We start from the raw sequence: 23,302 nt of genomic DNA, 5'->3' as shown, positions 1-23,302 counted from the left end.
CAGAGTTCCCCTCGTTATCAGCGAGTTCCCCTACTCTGCCCCCCAAGTGGCTGTCCTTTGCCCCAGCGCTCTCTTCCCTCTGGAATGGTTTCCTTTGAGGCCTCGGACATTGCACATGTGACAAGACAGCATCACCTAGTGGAAAGAATGCTGGCGTAGACTCCAGGACAGCCAGGGACTCCTGGTTTCCTGATGTCTTGGTTTTCTCTGCTATAAACTCAGACGAATGTGCCACCACCTTCTACCTACCGATGTACCCCGAGACAAAGGCAATCAATCCGGAAGAACTTCTACCTCGGCAAAGGAGAGTTAGACGTGGAGTTGGTCACGTCTCTGCTTTGAAAGTTCTCATGAGCAACAGTCCTGCCCGTCAGCGGCAGCAAGAGGCTCCGTCCGGACTTCAGCTGGAGGGACCGGGTGTGAAACGGGGTGTGGGGGCTCCAGCGTCCTTCCCCACCAGGAGCTGGCGTCGCACCCTTCCGTCCGCAGTGGTCCCTCTAGATGTGTAAGCGGCCGTCAGGGTTGTTCCTCGGATGCTGCCTGCTTGGTTCCAGTTTTTGCCTTTCGGCAGGAAACTGTGGAAAATTCCAACTCTATCTAACTCCAGAGTTCCAAGGGCTCTGGAGGGACGTCTGGCAGGCCTCTGAGTCTTCCAAGACATTCCTCAGTCTACCCCCAACACAGATGCCCTGTGTTCTGCCTCTGGGGTCAGAGCCTTTCTGAAGACACTATTCTGGCCCCACGCACAGCTTTAAAACTCAGGAATTAGACAAAGTCAAAAGCGGATGAACGCTTACAGCTTACTTGAATAGAAACCAAACATCAGGCTGTCTTGGCCTGTTGGTGGCTTATAAACAATGGACACATTTCTCCCAGTTCTGGAGGCTCAAGTCCAAGACCAGGGGCAGGTGGTGGGGGTCACTCCCTGGTTCACACATGGCGTCTTCTCAAGGCCTCAGTTGGTGGCAGGGCCAGGGGGTGCTCTGGGGTTCCTTCTGTAAGAGCAGCGGCCCCATTCATGAAGCCCCACCCCCATGAACTAACCACCCCCCAAAGACCCTGCCTCCTAACACCAGCACCCTGAGTGAAGACTTGATCAGAAGGACCTGTGTGGTGAAGGGACACAAATGCTCAGACCATAACAAGAGGCAACATTGTAGTGGAAACAGTTACAGTTAAAAGATGCCCAAAGTTCCCTCTGGCTGTAGAATTGGTGTGGTCTCTATGTGAGACTTATGACCAGCTTCACAACCTAACCCAGCCCCTGCCAGTGGTTTGCACCAACCCAGTGGCAGAGCATGTGTCTGTACCACTCTGATCAAGGGGAACAAAGATGAAGGCTGCTAGACCACCATGTGGCTAAGTCCCTGCCGGCCCGCGCGCATCCCATGCAGAGTAGAGGACCCTCACGACGGAAAGAAGTGGCCAGGCCTGAGGACCGACAGCAGCCACACACACGGGCCGGGAGCTGCCCCGGAGGACACGTCTGCATCCCGGTGCACAGATCTGGAGGTGCGGAGCACAGGGCAGGCCAGCTGCTGCATCCTGTGCAGAGGGGGGACTACTGTCGTCCACGGCTATCAGGACCACCCTCTGGGCACCGCAGACCCACTTCTCTACTTGCTTTTGTAAGCAGCTTCCCATGGCTCCTCTGGGCTTAGCTTCCTGCAGGAGCTAGAAGTTACGGCCCGAGAAAGTAACCTCCAGTATTTATTCCAAATCTCCACCTCTCGACGGTCGCTTCCTCAGGTCTTGGTGACTTATTGGTGGTACAACCTGGACCCTCATCTTTTCTCAGGCTGCAAGTAGACAAGGGCACACCATGGCAGTCACAAGGGAAGCACCTGACAGGCAAACACACTCCCCCTGCCCCTCTGTGCACCAGTAGCCCAGCCTCTTCCACTGGTCAAGGTCAGCTAACCCTGCCAAGACCATGACTCTCATCTGCAGCCCGGATACAAGCAGTCCAGAGCTCCTGGAGTGGTTGGGCCTATGGTGTAATTAAGAGCTGGCGGTTCTCACTCTTGGGGGCCTAAGACCCCCTGCCTGCAGAGCCCAGAGCAGGAGAGGGCAGGATTATTACCATGAGGACCAACTGTAGGCCCTTTTGGACAGAAGCAAGTCAATTTGCCACCAGGTGGCTGGAGAGTCTCCATATGGGCTTGACCATAACAGGGCTTAGTGGAGACCCTCACTGCCAGCCGGTTGGCTGAACATTCAGAGGAGCTGTAGCTAAACCACCTCTGGTAACTGGGGCCTCTGCGTTGAGGCCACGGGTCACCTCCACCTCTGCCACCATGTTCCCCATGACAGTCCTCACCTTCCAAGGCCAAGGGCCTGTCAAGGACGTTCCAGCTCTGTGGGCTTCTCTTCTAATGGACTCAGCCACCAGGTCTGACTCCTGGCCTCAGTCACTGTCTCTACACCAATAACCCCCAAACCCACATTTCCACTCAGGAGTCCCATCCGCTTACTCGTGTCTTCCACCTGAACCTCCACTCCCGTATTTCAAGGCACCTCAAACTCAGCCGAGAATGAACTCGTGAATTCCATGCGGTCTGCTCCTCCCAGTGTCCCATCGTGAGGACAGCGCCGCGGTCCAGGACCCGTATCCTATCATTCACTCGTTCTCACACACCTGTGCTTGTTCATGACCCTCGCCCTAATCAGAGCCCCTGTTGTCTGTCTTAACCTACAACAGCTTCCTAGCAGGTCCTTCCGCCTTTCCAACTCCAAACCATTTTCTGTTTTGCAAATAGGGTAATAATTCAAAGATATTTACCTACTTAAAACAGCTCAAGAGATAATGTCTAGCGTCATTAACATGGGCAAAAGGGCTTTTTGGTGTGGCCAGAATTATGGAGAGTCCAGAAAATATAACTCGTGAAAAACAGCTGAAGAAACTGAAACGGAACCTGTGTCTACAAAACTTGAGGGGAAGCTGCAATAACCACCGTCAGGTTTCTATGGCTCTAATCTTTTTACTTCATCGAAATGTGACTTATCTGAGAGTATAAACTGAGTTCTCAGGTGACCTTTTAAAACAATATCAAAACTAGTACCTGTCACATATAGACTATATGAAATACTCATGTCTATAAAAATAAGAACATAAATTCATAATGATACATTTTCATCTTACTTACTTTCTTGGACACATTATTACACTGGTTCATTAAGTACTTTATAGCTTGCTTCAATATTTTTGTGGGGCCAGTACCTCCTTACCACTCTTTTCAAAACTTTCATAGTTAAAAAAAAACATAATTAAACACAAAAATAAACATAATTTTTTAAAAAAACTTTCATAATTATGGACTCAGTTGGTTAATCGTCTGCATTTGGCTCGGGTCATGATCTTAGGATCCTAGGATCGAGCCCCCCGTCAGGGTCCTTGCTCAGCAGGGAGCCTGCTTCTCCTCTGCCCCTGCCTCCTGCTCCCCCTGCTTGTGCTCACTCTCTCTCTCTGACAAATAAATAAAGCCTTTTTGAAAAGTAAAAAATAAAACTTCCATAATTATTCATAGTTATTCTATTCTGAGTTCATGCAAACTAGTTAAAAATAGATAAAAATAATCTGGCACATAGTAATCTCTAAATAAATGTTAATAATGATGTAATTGCTTATTAGGTTTATTCAGAGCTTTAAAATAATTTTCTCCATCCAACAAAACAAAGAGGGACTGTGATCTGATTTTCATTGATTCTTTTGGCCCTAGCAATTCATTTCTTCAAAGACTGACATCTCCACCATATTCAGTGTCTGTATGAACAGAAGATATCTCTCCTTTTATTCTATCTCTTTGTTTCTATCTCTCAATTAAATTAATAATAATTTCACCCAAATAGGTTCTATACTTACCCTCTTAATAGTATTATTTTAGATAGGAATCATTGACTTCAAAAAACAAAATACCAAACTAACACAAAAAAGGAGATTCTGTTAGAATATATCCATAGAATTCAAAGGCAAAAAAATACCCAAAAAACAAAATATAGACAAATGTCACAGGGACTGAAATAGGGTCATCAGGAGCCATGACCCTTCCTTCCACCCCTCTCCCTGGAGCCACGTGATTTCCTGATTGCTTTTTCCATGAATCTGCTCCATCCTCTGCTTCTGTCTTCAGACCAACTTCTCTACTTAATCGTGGTTTCGCTTTCTCCATAATTTTAGTTGACACATAGCTGTGGTTTGCCATGGCCCATTTCTATCCTGGAATGAATTTAACCTTTGCCCCCCCCCCCCCCCCCGCTTCACCAGTGAACCCTATTAGCGTCTGTGTCTCTTAGCTCATATTCACGAGAAAGAAAAGTCTGATGGATTGTTGGCGAGTCACTGGCTGGTTTGGATTAGCAACTTCCCTCCTGGACCAGTCAGTCCCATGTGGGTGTGAAGGTGGCACAGTGTGAGGGGCAAAGCTGCGAAAGAGGTGTGTAGTACGGTGGCTAGCCGCATGTATGACAGTGGACGAGACAGGCAAGGTCTCTAGAAGTACAGGAAGTTGGTCAGGAAATGAGGCACATATCCAAAGGTATTCTGAAACATTGTACACAAATTTGTTATCCTCAGCAGAAATTGCCTTTCATTATATTATCCACAAGTTATTCCCATATATAGTAATAACCTTGCCATTTGTATATTTATTATATATCCAGCAACTGTACTCATTGAATCTGATTGTTTTTAACTTGCTCCCTTTTAGAGTTCTGTCCTAACACTTAAAATAATGATTGATTTTTTTCCCTCTATTTTAAAAATGTGTTCCTATTATCATGTCATTTTTTGTATCAGAATAGCATTATATAATAGAATACTAAGCATTCATTGTTTTTCATGTTTTTAACAGTATTTCCTCCAATGCTTCACTATTGAGTATCATGCAGGAAATTAGGAAATTATATCACAAATATTTCAGAAATGTAGATGAATAATAACACATATGGAACAATGTGAGACATGGAGGACCAGCTTGCAACTCCCAGACCTGAGAGAGAAATCATGGTGAGAACGAAGAGGAAGAGAGCCGGGAGCAGATTCTGAAAAGAATTGGGAAATGCCCTTTGTCCACTGAGTATTTGAGAGTGGCCTTCCTGGAAGTCCAGGAGCTCTGCGAAGCAGAAAGTCAGAAGCACCAAGGGGCTCCCTCCTACAGTGGTGGTGCCAGGCCAGAAAGTGTGTTGGGCAGAGCCTGCTACCCCCCGACATGGAGGTAAGCCAGAGAGAGGACTGCACAAACCCAGCTCCTGGTCTGAGAGTCATCTCACCAACTCTAGTCATCTTAAATAATATTTTTGGGTGGAGGAGAACTTGTGAAGAATAAACATGATATGCTGTGAAGGCAATTACCCTGCCACGGAAACCCTTACATTATGTATTACTCTAAAATTAAATTTTAAAATATTACAACATGCTATGAGCAAAAATCCTTTCTGTTTTTTTTTTTATAGTCGTTATTTTACTATGGTAAAATATTTTTGTTTTTTACATGAGTTAAGCCAGTCATGTTGATCAGGTAACATGTTTTAGTTAGCATATTATGTATCTATCTGCCTTTCCAAAAAGTTCAAAATCTTCTTAGAACAGTAGCCATGGTTTATGCTTCTTTCATATTCTACATAGCAGCTGTCATTTTGCTGAAAGTACATTCAATAAATACTTACTGAATATAAACAAAATTGCAAAAAGCTGTTGATAGCCAGGAATCCCACTACTAACCAGGGTCATTATCTCATAAATATTTTTTTGGTATTAGGTGCACTAGAGTTCAAAAGAGTTTGCATAGGCTGGTACAAAACCCTTTCCACCCCAGCCTGAAGCCATCACCCTGTAACATGGTGGAAAACTGGAGAATGTGATGGGTGTGCGTGTGGATGTGCACAGGGATGGGTGAAGCTGATTTTGCTTCATTGGTTTTTTGTTTTCTGTGGAAGAGAAATGGGGCAAGTACAGCTCCTGGAAGTCCAAAGCACAAGGCTTATAAGAGAGCGCTCCAGCTTTTTCTCGGAATAAACTCTTTTTTACTTTATATATAATTTTAGTAATCTTGGTGTCTGTCAAGTTTTTTCATTGAATGTTTTACATAACATACAAAAATTTCAATTTTTAAATAAAAACTGAAGACATTTGCTATCTACAATTCTCTTGAAAGAACTGGACTGTGTTTAGGAGCAGAGGCAAAACAAAAATGTTATTTTCTTTGGTTTGTTTATCTTTTACATAAATCAGGAAAACATGTTTTAATTCTTTGAAAGTAGAGACCAGATGGGTGAATAGATGTCAGGCACGATATACACAAAATTCTGCAATCCTAAACGCAGAGGCAGGAGTAGAGAGCACGCACGCTAGTAGCCTACGCATGCACGCGTCCGACCAATGCTTGGTCAACAGTGTCATCTTCCCACACGTGGGGTATGTGCCGTGTGAACGACTGACCCACCGTGTTAACTCCCCAGTGCTCAATCCCATGGGCCCGCTATGAGATTTATGGTATCTATTACTGGGTTGTAGATCAGCCTAGATATTACATGTCAGTGTAAACACCTTTTCACACTCTTCACCATATAACTTGTCATTTTTAATCTCCTGCAGTGATGTTAAGCATCTCCTTACCATCAAACTGTAAATACAGCACGGACCATATTTTCTACGTGACTAAAAGGGATGATTGAAGAGTCGATTGAAAAAGAAATTCCTTGATTCATGTCACCTGCAGTTCCCCAGGAATATGCTATGATTTACGTCCCAGCACGGGCTGTCGGATTAGTTCACTCTGGGCTAAAATGGCAAACCATTAAAGGCATTAAAATTTCAACAAGAATGTTATCTGCACAGTAAGCACGAGAGTGACATCTTGTGCCTACAAGCACACGAGTTCTTGTAGAGCTTCCCTTTCCCAGTGAGCATCTGGAGATGACGCATCAGCACAGAGCCAAGTTGACAGCATTTAAGCACGAAAACTTACAAAATGTTGCAAGTGCCTTGGTACATGGAGCAGCCCCAGCAGGGGGGTCTGTTTTCACTTTTCAGTTAGCATATACAGTATGCAAATGCCGGTCTACAGCTTTTTTCATTATTTGTGTCTGGAGGTGACAGAAAGGGCAGCCCAGAAGCCAGGTTTCCAGCCGCGGCTCTGGCCATTATTAACTCATCGTGCTATTTCCTCATCTGTAAAAGAAGAGCTTTAAGCCTGAGGCCAACCACAGAAACACTTCCGTCCTTATAGTTCTTGGATTATTCTTACACGAACACTGTCAGAAAGAGAGAAAGAGAGAGAGAGGAAGGAATGGAGGGAGAGAGGGAGGAAGTGTCATTGTCAAGGACCACATTTTGGGTGACTCACAACATTCTTGCCCACTGACACCTGTAATGGTTACCTACAGGCACAATAATGCTGCATAACAAATAACTCCAACTTTAGGAACTCAGAAGTGTGTATTTGGCCCATGCATCAGATGGCAAGCGAGGAGGTCAGCTCATACAGGTTGGGTCCAGCCAGAGCAACTCAGCTCTTCCTCCTGGGACTAGAAGGCCATGGGCTCCCAGAGCAAAGACAGGTGCAAGAGGGTTAGCAAACACACAGTTCTCCGGATGCAGGCTTATACCTGAGCGCCATCTTATCTACCTTGTCTACTGGCCAAAGCAAGTCACAAGAACCCAAGTCAAGGGCGGGGAGGTACATCAGCCCTTGTTGGGGGAAGCACAGATTCACATAATGAACCATGTGTTAGAGAGAGGAGTGAAGACTTAGGGCAAGTACACAGTCTTTCGTGCCAACACACAAGACGAAAATTAATTGGAAAAAGAGTAATCCCAATCCACATTCCCACTCCCCTGACACAGTGGACACTCTAGCCCAGCTACTGGAACCCACTTGTGTAATTTAAGCTAGTAAGTACTTGCTCTGACCGCCTCTGAACGAGACTTGAGGTTGGACTGGGGTGGCTGATCTGGTTCAGCAAGCTCCTGGCACCTGTGAACCTAGGTCTGCCGATGGTCACCGCACAGGCAAAAGTCAGAGATGCTTTCTTCTCATTACACAGAACACTAGAAAAGACACACTACCTAAATACAAGTTTCACCCAACTACTCTTCCAAGACATATATTCAAAATGCAAATGAATAATAAAGCAGATAGATATGTAACCAGAATCAAAAATGTAAAGTTTTCCTTTTATAAATCACTGCAGAATAACCTAAATGTTAGAAACCCAAATGTGGGAAACTTGACATACATCAGTCAACAATGCAAATGTGAAATTGTTTCTAATTTGTTGGTACTAAAGTAATTTCCTTCCCAACACTGTAGCATTCTGATTCAGGCGTGTTTCTGTGAGTTACGCGTTGGAGTGATGCTATATCCGACACATTACATGAGCGGACATGAAAGATCTGTAAGGTCAGAGTATGCAAACCTTAGTAAAACGTCTCAACAATTTGAAATAAACAAATCAAATCCAAAGTCTCTGGGGGAGGAAACAGAAACATGGCACTCAGGTGTCGTCAGCAAGCTGTCCAGTGGCTGGAATCAGAGGCCTGGTGACCTCGCTGATTCTAGGATTGTCCCCTTTGCTGACTGCCTTCTGTGAGCGGTTAGAAGACAGTAACCAGTAATAGCGATCGTGGAGAAGGGGAGGTGCAGTACATTATCTGTGATCCCTCCGACCTGGGCTATTTCAAAGCTCTAGAAGGTCCTCCTAGATGTATGTACGGAGCATTGAGCCTGAAATGTACTCTTCAATATTTCAGGAAGGTGTCCCTCTACATCAGTGTCCCTTACAGAAGCTTGAAAACGTCCACCTGTGTTTGAAAATCTCCCAAAGACAGAGGGGAAAACATGCAACAGTCAATATATATCTTCCAGAGGCTTCTAGTCAAGATATCAAAACAGAGTCAGTTTTTGACGAACCTTCTCTGCCTCATGACGGATAAAACATGACGGATTTAATCATTTTAACATGATGGATAAAATCTACCAGACAAAAATAAACAAAAAACAGAAAAGACACAATCAAGCTCAAAACAACACAAACAGCCCAAGGACCCAGAGGCAGCCCTCCGGTGTAATGGCGCCAGCAGGACTAGACCCCAGGCTTGCTGGAAGTCAGGTCTGGAAACAGACTCACCAGCAACGATCCAGTGTCTCAGGCTGGGAGAAGAAACCCACCAGGCCAAGACCCAAGCAGGTGTTTGACTCCCTTCACGCAGCCACCAAAACATGCAGAACGAAGCCAGAGAATGGCCTCACCAGAGCCATCACACACCGCTCATCCTTTTGATCACGAATGCAAAAATTCCAAATAAAATATCAGCAAATCAACAGTGTAGAGAGAGAAGGTAGCATGGCAGAGTAGGAGTTCATGTAAGAATGAAAATGGCTCAGCATGAGATTACCCGGTCAGGCAACCCTATCGAATTGACAGATGAAAGAGTGAAAGCGGAGTGATCTCAACGGATTCAGAAAAATCATTTTATAAACTTGGCCATCACTTCTGCTGACCAAGTGACTCACACAATAGAAACTTCACTAACCTGATTCCCATCCCCCCTGAAAAAAGATCATCAGAACCCACTGCAGGCTTCCCCTCTAGCTATGATAAAGGAGCTGGGGGCAAACAGGGCTCCTGCCAAGAATAAACAGAATATTCTGGTAGAGGCAGAGTGAGATGCCAGGAAGAAATTCTGCTTGAAAGCCCTGGAGAGCCACTGGGGCCATCGGGGCCCGGGGAACAAGAGTGTGGGCAAGAGGAAATCACAAGGAAGGTGAGCCCATATCCTGCAGCTTTTCCCTTCTGGGCATTTGCTGACCCTGGGGCAGGGCAAGGCTGTGCACCTAGACAGAGGGCCGTCCGCAGGCAACCCTGAAGGGCAGAGGAAGCTTCTAGGGCTTTGGCAGTCCGGCCAGGACAGGGGGTCAGCCAGAGGTGTGAGGGGCTAGGGCCCCAGCTAGAAGGGAAGAGACTGCTGGTCACTGTGGGCCGTTACCTCTTCCCCCCACACACGTGCAGGGGCAGGACGCGGTGATGCAGGAGTGAATCTGCAGGTGGTTGCTAAGAAATCCGGGACCAGGGGCAAGGCCAGGCAGGGGAGAGGGCCCAAGCCTGCGGGAGGACGGGCAGACAGGAGATCCACAGCCCGGCCCTGAGGGAGCCCAGCCTGCAGCTGCCGAGGCCATCACGGCCACGCGGGCCCGGAGAAGAACGGGCAGACCCTGTCTGGGAGAGGAGCAGCTCAGAGGCCTCCCGTTGTTCGCGCACAATGTGCGGCGGTAAGGGGAAGACGGCCTCGCAGGAAAGAGACGGAGCCGTTTCACCGAAAGTCAAGGAAAACAGGCCAATAGAGACAGACCCATATTGGAAGCAAACAGTAAAATTACCAGATAAGCAACGTGAAGCGGTTCTGAATGTGTACAAGGAAACGATGGGGGATGATGACAGAAGGGATATTCCCGTCAGAGCGCAAATCCATCGAGCAGAACCAGATGGCAACGCCAGCCGAACCACACAGTAACTGGAGTCACGAACTCCTCGGAGCAGCGCACGCAGGCGATACGCAGCGGGAGGAGGCGCTCGTGGCGTGAGGGCGGTGCGGAGAGCAGCCAGCCTGCGCCAAGGAGCCGGCAGCAGGAGGGAGCAGGCGACCCGGGACACGGGGCTCCAGAGGGACAGGGCCGGACAGCACAGAGAACGCACGTGTCGGCACATGACGACCCGCTCTCCTAAAACTAGCGGAAGACGTCATCGAGGCGCAGAGTGGGGAATTTCTGCCAGTTGCAAGCAGGCTCCGTTGCGGAGGGAGGCTCGGCAAACATCACACGCTGGCAGAAAGCCTGAAGCCCGAGAGGACGGCAGGAAAGCCGTCACAGCCCAGAGCGGCCTACGATGCGCAACACCAACAAAACATTAAAAAGCCATGTTACGTTCTTTAAAAGTTGACAACCAAGCTCCTAGGCGGAAAGTCGTGCCCGTTGCCCGCCAGAGAGCCTCGCAGCGCTGCACCGAAGTCCCGTCTGGACCCGCTGCCCGTCGGCCTCCGCTCTCCAGGCCGGCCCGGCAGCAGGACAGCCCCGCGGCACCAGGACTGCAGTTCCTCCCAAGACTGCTTCCCCGCAAGGTGCAGGCCCCGTGAGCCCACGGCCCGCCTTGCACACCAGCCTCTCACCAGTAGTTCCTGAGCCAAACGTCTGGTCACGGCCCACCAAGGTCCCCATGGGTCGGCTGATGACATCCGTCTCTCCCCGCGGCCATGCGGCCGCTGAGCCAATGCTCACCAACCCCCAAGCATGCAGGCTCGGACTGCGGACAAGCGAGCAGACCGAGACCCGGAGCGCAGAGGCATCGGGAAGAGAGCGGTTTGTCCTGTCTCGTGTCACACTCCAGACGTCACCCGTGGCTGGAAGAGAAGGACCCAGGCTGGCCAGTCATCCTGGCCGTGCTCAACATGTGACACTCTCTGGGTCTGCCCTGGCCACCGGCAGGCAGGCAAGGAGGGGTCTGGGCCGGGGCCCTCCTCCTTGTGCACACTTAGCCACGCGTCACGCCTCCCTGCGTGAGTGTCCGGGCAAGGTGCCTCGAGCTCTGACCTCTCAAACACGGAACAGGGAGAGGCTGACAGAGGCAACCCAGAGCACCACGGGCCGGGCCTATGATCCCACCAACCCTGGCCCTTCCCAGGGAGGCAGGTCTGCCTGGGGAGTGGGGCCGGCCAACCAGGTTGTGGTGTACACAGTCTCACGGACTCACCGCCGGGCTCCCACCATCCTCTCCCAGACCACCGCCAGGCTGTCTGCCCTTCGCACCTCCTCCGGCCAGCAGGACGAAGGGACTTCAGGACCTTTACTCCCGGCCCTTCGTCTACTTCTGTGCCAGCCTGCGGAGCCCTGGCCGGTGTCCCGAGGTGCAGATCCAGGAAAGAAAAGGTCACAGTGTTGGCTCCCTCCCAGAAGACCCTGGGACCCCCCCCATAAACAGTGTGCCCCCAAACCCTGCATCCCAAGAGAAGAGCTGCATTAGTACACCAGACCTAGTACACTATGTCCTTCCTTCACCCCAACAGCCAGCGCTGCCAAGGCAGGGCTCTAATGAGGAGACACCGATTCACAGAACAAACAATTTCCTCTAAGGTAGTTTCCTGTGTTCTCAGAGACAAGCAAGCAGCGGTGTCTTTTGTCTACATGTATACACACACACACAAACACACACATACACGACACACCTGCACCAGACACACACACACACATACACACCAAACACACACACGCACACACACACACACACAAGCCCTGGGGAAACCCCCACGTCCCAACTGAGGCATTCCATTACACAATAAATAATCAATGCCACTCGGGGACATAAGACAGACTTAAGAGAATACACGCTGTTTGTTCCCGAATGGAAAAACTCAGCATTGTAAAATCTCAGTTCTCCCTAAACTAGTAACTTAATTTCCATCTGAATCTTCATAATTTAGGAATTTGAACATTTTATTTCACAAGTGATGGGGACTCACGTACCAGTCTCTCTGTGGGTAGAATGAGGAAGACTTGTACTACCAAATAATAAAACATTAAAAGAGTCATAAGAATGGTCTAGAACAGGTGGAAAAATAATCATATGCATAAACAGAACAAAACGGAATCCAAAAATAGATCCCAGCATATGTGCAAATTAAATCTAAAATAAAGGAGGCATTTTAGATTACCGTAGTCATGACCGAGTAAGAAATGGTTCTTAGAACAACCGTATCGTTACTTAGAAAAAGATGATGTCCAACCTAGATCTCACATCTTCCATTAAAATAAATTACAGGTAGACTACAGATGAAAGGGGAGGAACTAAGAGCATAAATGAAATAATTAGATGACTATTTCTGTAATCTACAGGGAAGAAAGGCTTTCTAAGACTGACATCAAAGCAGAAACCATAAATACTAGTTGAAATGAAAATGTAAAATATCTTCATGCCAAAAAATGCTGTTTATTAATTAAAGTCAAAACAGTAATATAATTATATTAAAGGGGAAGGTATGGGTGATATAAAATAGTTAAATATTCTTCAGTCGTACGAGGAGATCAGAGAAGAGTGTCCGAAACGCTAAGTCAAGGAGCTGCAAGTTATGATAGCGAAGATTTGGGAAACAGGGTTTGTTCCATATTGTAGAAAAACTTACATGCATGTCTGTAGCTCTCTCTCTTTCTGCCTATCGCTATCCCAAAGAGCCAAAAGTACCAGGATGCAGAATGGACAGAGTTAAAACCCCGTTGTTTCCTGTCCAGCCCTTATGCTTCTAGAAGCTTCCTTGGTCCTTATTTTGTGCGGACGGAATCGGGAGGCAGTGGTCTCACAGCTCGTGATGGAGACCGGCTCCAGTGTTCCATCACTGTGTGTTAACCCAGGCACACCCTGTCCCTCCTCCAGCTCACGTGCCTGACTCCGTTCAGCGTGCTGGACTCAGTTTCCCCACCTGTCCAACAAAGAAGTTGGACCTTACTGCTGAGCCCTTCCTAGTTCTCAACTAAAGGCTCCGTCCCTGGTGTTAGAGAGGACGGGAAATGTGGTGGAAGGTCCTGGAACAGAACCAGTCAGCTTCTCTCACCCCAGTCCCCGTCATGTGTGTGTGCACGTGTGTGTGTGTGCGCGCGCGCACGCGTGAGTGTGTGTATGCGACTGTACAGACCCTCACACGCTGCCGGCTCTTCCTCTAGAGAACACTGACCGTGGCAGTGTGAACACTGACACATGGGACCGTGAGCGGCTGTCACCAGGGCCATGCACAGGTATCCCAGGCCGCCTCCCCCACCCCCGAGCTGCCCCCAGTGATGGTCACTCCAAGCACATACCACTGGGCTCCCCCCGGAAGCCGCGGAGCCTGTTAAATCTGGTATCACCACGGGCTGTTCCTACTCGCTCCTGCGTGACCACAGTGACAGAATCACCAGAGACCCACCCGTTCTGACCTCATGCAGGCAGCCTGGCACCAGATGAGTGAGCTGTGACATCACCGTGGTGAGGAATCAGCTGAGGCTAACGTCGATGCCAGGACAAGAGGTTTCTGTGAATGTTCCCACGAGAAAGCCCAAGAATGGAGGGTCCTGATTTTCACAACACGTTCCAGAATTCCTCAGGGCGGCTACGGCAACGGTTTCGTCCATCATTCAAGCTCCGTGTAGGACGTTCTAAACTTCACGATAAAGTTAAGAAGGTACCAGCCTGGAGAGCAGACATTTCCCATAAAATCTGACTTTTCTCCTTGAAAAAGGGACAGAAAAGTGATACCATGTATGCGTCAGGTGCATCCGGAAAGTTTGGGGTTAGGATATAAACAGGCAACTGTAGAATCAGCATGACTTGGGTAGAGTTGTATGTTGAATTTTAACATTTTTATAGTTTTTAAATGAGATGAATTGTCAATTAATTAGATTCTCTCTTGAGGGCAAAGGGCCAGTGAAAGCTAAGCCCCCACCTCCGGTACCACGAGGCTGGGGCCGGGGAGGGAGGCGAGAGCAGGCCGGCTCCTGACGGGACGGGGCGGCGGGTCCGAGTGGGGAGCGGGCGTGTCGCACAGATGCGGTGGGTCCGAGTGGGGAGCGGGCGTGTCGCACGGATGCGGCGGGTCTGAGTGGGGAGCGGGCGTGTCGCACGGATGCGGCGGGTCCGAGTGGGGAGCGGGCGTGTCGCACGGATGCGGCCGGGCCCCGCACCCCTCCCAACCACGAACGGACGGACCTCCCCGTGCAGAACTGTGACCGACTGAAATGAAGGCCCCGCAGCAGGCATCGCCGGGGTCCGTCTCCCTCCGGACCTCCTGCGAAGGCTGCCCCTGGAATGGGGAAAGGGGCGCTGCGTCACCCTCTACCGTGCGGGCTGCGGCAGCCGGGTGGTGGCGAGGGACGGCGGCCATCGGGGGCGCGGGTCCAGCCCAGCTAAAGGCATCGGACTCTGACTTCACGGAACACACCAGGCCTCTGAAGGAAAAACTGGAGCTGCGAGTTAGGGTGACTGCGAGATCCGTGTGAGATTTAGGGCGAACCCCGTCCAGGGCAGAGAAAGCCCGGAGAACTCCACACGTCCTGGAAGGGGCCCCGACAGTGGGTGCCGGGTTCTAGGAAAGGCACTTCTGGTGTCCCCACCCCAGTGACCCGACGGTGTCGTGGGGCATGAGATCCCCAAAGACACACCTCAGCCACGTGCCCCGCCGGCAGCTGCGCTCAGCACCCCGGACTCGGCCGCGGGAGACACGCTCGCCGCGCGCACACGCCGATGCCCCTGGCCTCCAGTGGCTCTCACGGCCAGACTCCACAAGCCGCGCTCTGGCTCAGGGTGCGGATCTCATCCGTTTGCTTAGGGTAAGATCGTCCTGGGATTTGTAGAGCTCAAAGGTTCAACCCCGAACCCCAGGAAATCATGACGGCATCTCCCGCGCTGCCCTTATCTCGGTGTCCCCCAACACCACCACCGGCGATGAAGGTTCACAGCCTCCGCGGCTATGCAGGGCGAAACCTGCAGCCCGCACGGGCATGAAGGCTGGCGCTTGCCTGATGCAGGCCACCTCCCCGGCCTCGAGCCCCAGCGTCTCACACGGCTCTTCCAAGCGGCTCTCGGGATGTGTGTCCCCGCCCAGCACGGTGTGAGCGCATGCGTGCGTGTGTGCGGGCACAGATGTGTGTTTACGCGTGTGCGTGTGCACATTGGCGCATGAGTGTGCGTGTTCGTGTGCGTGCGTGTGCCTTATTTACAAGCACACTTCCACACCCTGGGCTCCCCTCGTAAGCTCCCCAGCTCCCAGGGTTTGGTGACGCTGCTTCCCGTCTGTCGTGGCCAACCCCAGCTCCGGGCAGCAGGGAGCCCCCGTCCCTGCTGCCCCTGCTGCACTGGGGACCTATCTCCTCTATAGCGACTGTTCCACGAAGACGCTGGTCCGTCATCGACACAGAAGGCTCCTAGAAACGAGCGATTCCATCATTGCATGTTTAGGACCCTGGGATTGTGGCCTGCCGCGTACACACGATAGTAAGTGAACAACTAGCCTAAGAGCTACCCATGTGCCAGAGAAGACTCAGTGCGAGCCGTGTCCTGGGTGTCCTGGGTGTCCTGGGTGTCCCCCCAGGGGCGTGGGATAGAGGAGGGAAACGGGTGTGGCGTGCAGGGGCTCCGCGGCCTGAACCACGAGGGGTCCGCGTGCAACCCGACAGGAAAGAGTCCCCGACCCCTCGTCCAGGCCAGGGCTCCTGGGCTCCGTTCTCTTGTAAAAGTACCTAAGACTGAAATTGCCTGTGAAATCAAACATATTTTCTCCCGACAATTTTTTCTAAATTGGGTAAAGAAAGATATTAAATCCAATTTATAATATAATAAATTTTCCAAATTTGAAAAACTACTCTGTATTCCACAGGGAAGACTCGGGCAGGCGGACCGTTGCTGTGACCCTCCCAGGCTCCCGCAGATGGCTTTTCACCATGAAGACCTCATTTTATGGCCCCATTTTTCTAAGTGATATCCTGAACTAAGGAATAATTTAGATAATAAATCCATTTCAATTACTGTCCATTAGAAGACAGGAAAACATTAAACCCAAGCAAAGCAGGTAGGAATTACGAGCCGCCTTTCAGGTGAAAATTAGCGGAATGCACCGCAGGTACCCCTCGATTCCAGCCCGCGCTCCCTCTTACGAAAAGAAAACCTCCGTCCAAACGACACGCTTCTCTGCAGCGCGTGTGCGTGGACAAGCCCTCGCGGCCTCCTAACCACAGTCGGCGGCCTGGCGGACGCGCAGGACGACCTTCCTCCCGGCTTCCCTGTCCACCCTGCCTCTGACCCCTTCTCTCGCGATTCCAGAGCTCAAGATCCTCCCGCACCTCCAGACAGAAGCAGACAAGAGCCCACGTTTGGCTCCAACTCCAGTCTCTTCCGGGATCTGACAAGCTGAGCACAGGTCCGCGTCCACCTGGGTCCCAGCCCGGGGTCATGGGCGGCCAGGACACATTGAACAGACGCGTCTTTTATGCAAAGCAGGTCGGCATCTCAGGGAAACACGATTGGCTCAAAATCAAGCAAATACCCCCGGAATGTGTCTATTTCAATAGCTTTCCCTGGATTTCTCCCTAAAGCATTTAAGAAAACACACTTTGCGGTAGTGATTGATGCTAGTATCTATTAAAAGATGGAGAGATTGATTTTTCTGCTTTCACGGGGATCACAAGCTCCTGCGTATCTTAACCGTCCTTACACAGTGAGGTCACGCGCGGGGACCCCGGCCACCCCCTCGAGCTCTCCCACGGCCCTGCGTGTTCAAAGGAGCGAATAACTGAATAGTGATGATTTTGTTTCCATCACTCACACTCATGGAATCACACTCAGGAATTTAGGAATTCCGAGAGGCTTTCATGACGACTGATCAGGACTGGGGAAGGGGAAGGGGCGAGGTTGATCAAAACTCACTTGTCTGTCACAGCAACTCGAAGCGCGCACCGGCCGGTGCTACAGGGAAGGGAGGCGCACAGCCCGCACGTTCCCCTGAGTTCGGAGTTCTTTATGTGCCCCCGCCTCCCCCGCCCCCGTCACCGGAGCACCACCGCCCTTCAGCTGGGTCCCAGAAGCCTGACGGGCAACCTGTTGATGAAACCCATTACTGCAGGGGATAAGAGAAGGAGGAGACAGAAGCAGATTTAGGAATGACTGGGATAAGACGATACTATTCATGTCATAATGGCCACTGAGAGCCGCTGGGATATAGCCTTTAAAGAGGAGGATTTTCAAGTAAGGAGTCACTGAACGCTCCACCCAGAGTGAACGACGCACTGTATGCTGGCTAACTGAACGTAATAGTAAGAAAATGATAAAGTAAGATTAAATAAAACTTTTAAAAAATAAGGATGAGATTGTTAGGGTTAATCCTACGCCCATGTTCCTACGGGCAGGATTTCATTGGGAAGTCCACAGAGAGAAGGCTCCTTGGACAGCCCCAACAGGAACAATATAGACACAAAAAAACGTAGCGTATACAGGGTTTGGTACAATCTGTACTTTCGGGCATCCGCCGGGGCTCCTGGAACGCATTCCCAAGGGATAAGAGAGGACAACTGAGGACACCTGCTTGTCTTCCGTTACAGTGTGAGCTATATGAGGATTTGGCTAGTCACAGTGGGCAGTCGGCCTGGCCTACAGAAATAAGGAAATGATGGGGTTCAGGGCACACTCCCCCCATATGGTGCCGGGACGCGTGTTTCCCGCTGAAGGAGGCAGAGACAGCGCAGGAAGTTCTCTCTGACGACCCGCCCCGCCCTCCCTGAGGCAGGTCACAAGACCCTCACGAGACAGGGCCCCCTGGACGCAGGGAAGGGAGAGCCCGTAGCTCCTAGACGGAGTAAAGCGGAGCAGAGTCCCGCAGTCTCCCCACGGGCTGCCCTTACCGCGCGCTCCTGAAGCACCCGTGCTCCCCGCGACGGTGCGGTGCGCATCGAATCCAGCATAAAATACTGGGGTCTAACGGTTTCTTTGGGTTTTCATTTCCTTATGCTCCACGTCAGGTGCAACCGGTACATCTGTGTGCTGTTCTCCTGCTCGTCTGTCTTTGTCAGTGTAACCGTCGGGCCCAGCCGCGGACCCTTGGGGGTGAGGAATCAAGTGTCACTCTCCTTCAGAAGGAAGGAAAGGAGGGGCGAGTGGGGGCGGTGGGGACGGGCTCCCCCACCCGAATGCCCAGACCAAACAAGACAACCTGTCGGCACAGACCGCACACTATATCCTCCGTGATTCTAGCAATATTGCTTGACTGCTTCCGAGTGGCTCCGGTGCCTTGCGGATATAACTTAAGACGCTGACACTATTCTCTTTCAGCTTATGGTCCCGGTTCATCATTTGAGCCAATACTTGGCCAACTTGGATTTACTTAATTGCCAAACCTACTCATGGTCCTAGAAACACACTCTAGGACGTCACACCCTGTGCCTTCTCTGTTTCGGCTTCCCTGTGGTCCCATACCTCGACACCACACATAGGTCAGCCCCCGCCAACTCCCCAGCCTTCACCTTTATCGGAAAAAGACACGGCATTTGATTGAGAACAGCAATTTCAAAATTACGATCTTCTCGTGGGCCATCCTGGAGCCAGCCCTCAACTCAGATTCTGCCCTTCTAGCCCCGGAGCAAGAGAACGTGCCCGGGAATTAGCACTCAGAAGACCGGCCTGCAGACCGCGGGCTCCCAGAGCGGAGCCTTCTTCATCTGTGTGGTCCCGGTCCCCGGCACCGGACGTGAGCTCGTCCGGCATCAGTCATCACCGAAGGATTCTAATATTTTCATCGCATCACACCGAAGCTTCCACTAGGACTTCAGGTCACTAAACAAAGCTGCCAGTTTCTGAGCATCTCCTTGTGTTGGGAAACATCTCACCTAACTTAACCCTTGCAAAAGTGAACTGAGGTTCAGACTAGAACAATGAATCAAGGAGATTATGTGTCCAAGTTTGAAAAGCTGGTAAATGATGGAACTGGTTTTCAAACCCAGACTTTTCTGACCTCAGATAAAAGTTAAAAACCAACGATCTTTGCTGACCAGCTCTGTGAGGAATCAGAGCATTCATTTGAATATGACCCCTCCAGCCCCCAAAATGTGCAACTTCAAGAAGACCCACGAAACTTACGAGCTGACGTCATAACACATATCTTTAAGACAAACAAGGCCGGCGCGCAGAGGATTGCCTTTCCGATTTGAGATCGATGTATTGAACCTGCTCCCTGTTCCTCAAGGGAGCTTTGACGTTTTCATCTTGCCCTGATGGGTGAAACAGCAACATAGAGACAGGTGTTTGAGACACATGACATTACACAAGCTGGGAAATATGATTACCTAAAACCTCCCTTAAAAATGACCGTTTCTGGGGCACCTGGATGGCTCAGTTGGTTAAGCATTCAAGTCCTAGCTTCAGCTCAGGCCATGATCTCAAGGTCATCAGATCAAGCTGAGCAGGGAGCCCGATATGGGGCTCGATCCCAGGACGCTGGGATCATGACCTGAGGCGAAGGCGGAGGCTTAACCCACTAAGCCACCCAGGTGCCCCAATAACTTTAAATTTTTAAAAATAAATAAATGACCCTTGGTGGGGAGCCAGGGTGGTTTAGTAGGGTAAGTGTCCAACTTGATCTCAGCTCAGGTCTTGATCTCAGGGTCATGAGTTCAAGCCACCTCTTGGGATCCATGCTGGGCATGGAGCCTGCTTTTAAAAAAAAGAAATGACCCTTCTTGAGCACATGAAGGCCAGAAACAAGAGTAATAAGCAGCATTTTGACACTTACTCTGAGCATCTGCTACACCAGAGTTTGTTGATATTAAATCACGTCACTTCTTGTGTCTTAAATCCAAGACAGTAGTTAGAGCTACCTAGGGCGACCCTGGCACATTTCAGGTTCCATTCGTGGTACCCACGGGCACTTCCTCGTAAACGGTCCCTCCCGTTCCTTCCACTCTGTACTAACCTCCACCCGAAGGTGTCCCTGTCAGAGCTGTCACCTAATGAACCAGCGAGCGCTGGGCTGTTCCAGCTGAATTCAGTGAGCCTGGATAGGGCACCAGGACGTGCAGACCCAGGGCGGGGCGCCCGTCAGGTGGGCCCCGTCAGGTGGGCCCCGTCAGGAGCCGGACGTAGCCGCACCCACAGGACCCTCAGCACTTTGTTCGGAAACGGGAAGAACGCTCCGCTCTGAGCAATGACTCGGGGAGGCGGCTAACGTCTTCGGGCCAGCACCATGCCCGCCTCCTGTGAGGTCAGCCAGGCGTCCCAAAGGCAGAGGTGAAGCAGAAATGTGGGGGCCCCTGCCGGCCCTGCCCCTCCTCCGGGCTTAAGGAGGAGCAGACGGAGGTGGACGACCAGGTCCCACGTCGCCCCGCCCCAAACCAGAGAGCTGCCCTGCACCCCGCGCCCCACACCCCTTCTGTGCTAAGCCTTCCGTAGCCTCCACGGCTCCATTCAAGGCCACTTGCAAAGATACTAAAACCGCCTCAGCCGGGGTACGGCTCCACAGCATAACCTGCTCCTCGTTCAGAGAGCGCTCAGTAGTGAAAGCAGCAGCAAAGTCAGGAAAATGGCTCCTTCATACGACTCCTGAGTTGTCAGGTGAAAAACAACCTCATCACCATATATATATATATATATATATTTTAAACTTATATAACCAAGAAAAGCAGATTTTATTTTAAAACATAAATTAAAAATTCCTTGTTTACCCTTAAGTATGAAACACACGGGGAACCCTTTTCATCTTATTGGCAGGTCTTGAAAATAAATGTAACTTAAAAATTCTCATTGCTGGGCGCCTGGGTGGCTCAGTGGGTTAAGCCGCTGCCTTCGGCTCAGGTCATGATCTCGGGGTCCTGGGATCAAGTCCCACATCGGGCTCTCTGCTCAGCAGGGAGCCTGCTTCCCTCTCTCTCTCTCTCTCTCTGCCTGCCTCTCCATCTACTTGTGATTTCTCTCTGTCAATAAATAAATTTAAAAAAAAAAATCTTTGAAAAAATTCTCATTGCTGATAGAGACCCAGAACAACCTGTGCTAGAAAAGTCATCATTAGACCAAGAGCTGCAGCATCGAGACCCTCGCAGTCGGAGGAGAAACTGTGCATGAGCTCTGAGGCAGGTCCCCTGGTCCTTCCTCTGCAGTTACTCCCACGGAGACCCATAAAAGATTAATCAAGACAAGCGATCGATAACTTCCCAAGTGCTAATAAGCCCTGCCGTGCTCTGTGGTATGTCAAGCAGCTTATCACGTTTGGCCGCATGGAGATTTATAGAAAATCCATAGTTACAACTGAAGGGTGAGGTAATGCAGCACTTAGTAAATGAAGCTTAGAGCTGAGGCTTGATATCACGCATTCCCAAGACCGGCAGAAATTTGTTTGGGTCCCCCTCCTTTTTTAAGAATCACAAGGGAAAAAGAATCGAGTCACTTGACCCGTGTCATCAGGGGTGTGACGGTGACAGCGCGTGCCGTCCCCGTGACGGTCGCCTGCTCTTCCACGCGAGGCAGCAAAGTGCCTTGGAAATCAAGGATCATGTCTTCTGCTCTTTCTCATCCAAGTGTCAACTTCTCCTGGAAACTTTTTGGAAGTGACATAGTCTATCTTTTGGGGCCATTTAGCTTCCTGCTCGCAGCTGAGCGGATGGATCAACAGGTCCCATGAGCAGATGGGCTGATGCGTGATTAACAGTTCGTAAACTGTGGGTCTTGACCCTTAGGTCACACCACTGAACTGCGCATCACGGCAGGCTATTAATTAAAGGCATCAAATTGTATGTTTTGTAAATTAATCTTTGAAGCAATATTATACCGACAAGAACATACCTAATCAAATAGATGGGCCACAGCGCTCTCATTCATGTGGGAACATGAACTAACCGTGAGTGATTACCAGCGGGCTCGGGTGGCAGGAAGCAGTGGCAACATCGGACCAGGAGATCCACATGCGGCAAATACGAAACCGCCAGGTGAATCAATTTGTAACAGGAAGATGCATTAAAAATGTGGAAAAGGCCAAATACTCTTTTTTTTAAGATTTTATTTATTTATTTGACAGACAGAGATCACAAGTAGGCAGAGAGGCAGGCAGAGAGAGAGGGGGAAGCAGGCTCCCCGCTGAGCAGAGAGCCCGATGCGGGGCTCGATCCCAGGACCCTGAGATCATGACCTGAGCTGAAGGCAGAGGTTTTAAACCACTGAGCCACTCAGGCGCCCCAAGGCCAAATACTCCTAATAAAGAATAGAGTTCACCACCACGTCAAACCGGTAGATGATGCTTCTACAGCAGATAATGGGAGCGATGCTTAAAGATAAGGAAAACATTTCCTGGGGGAAATTCTGGTATTTGCAATACGTTCTGGCCCAATTACGTGGTGACTTTTTTTAAATCAGAAAATGCTGGTGCACAGTGAGGTTTAAAAGCCCATGTTAACGACACTGCTCCCGTGGGTCAGCCCACACACATACCCACGCACCCACACGCTCGCTCTACCCTGGCCGCTGGCGAACGTTTATTTGACGCGCTGCTTTGAGAAGGTCGCTTGGTCCGACAGCTTCAGTGGTGCCGCATCTCTGTCCATTTACAGTTCAGTTTCTCGAGCGGCCAAAACCACACAGCAGCGGGTGGAACGCGTAAGTAGCCCTAAACTCGAAGCATATGTATGGCCTCAGAAGTCGCCCGGGGACAAGGGCTGCACGCGGGGACATTCGCAAGTCACCTCCATCAGCTGGCGGGCCTTGGCCCTCGAGTAACAGGAAAAGTCAACCAGCAGTAGGAGAATGTCCAGAGCTCTGG

At 50.3% G+C, this 23,302-nt stretch overlaps 1 long non-coding RNA gene across 2 annotated transcripts in view; it reads right to left on the bottom strand.

Moving 5' to 3' along the window:
* Positions 1-22,463, bottom strand: part of LOC116568936 — a 39,774-nt gene extending 17,311 nt beyond the window's left edge. For both annotated transcript variants that reach the window (XR_004276789.1, XR_004276788.1), the window contains exons 1-2: positions 22,333-22,463; positions 19,639-19,769 (exon numbers count right to left, since the gene is read on the bottom strand). This is a non-coding gene — a long non-coding RNA (uncharacterized LOC116568936). The remainder of the gene's footprint in view (positions 1-19,638; positions 19,770-22,332) is intronic.
* Positions 22,464-23,302: the final 839 nt, after the last annotated feature.

The sequence above is a fragment of the Mustela erminea genome, chromosome 11 (genome assembly GCF_009829155.1).
Source record: "Mustela erminea isolate mMusErm1 chromosome 11, mMusErm1.Pri, whole genome shotgun sequence".
NCBI lineage: Eukaryota > Metazoa > Chordata > Mammalia > Carnivora > Mustelidae > Mustela > Mustela erminea.
The sequence above is the reverse complement of the archived record's forward strand: the minus strand, read 5'-3'. Positions and strand labels throughout refer to the sequence as shown.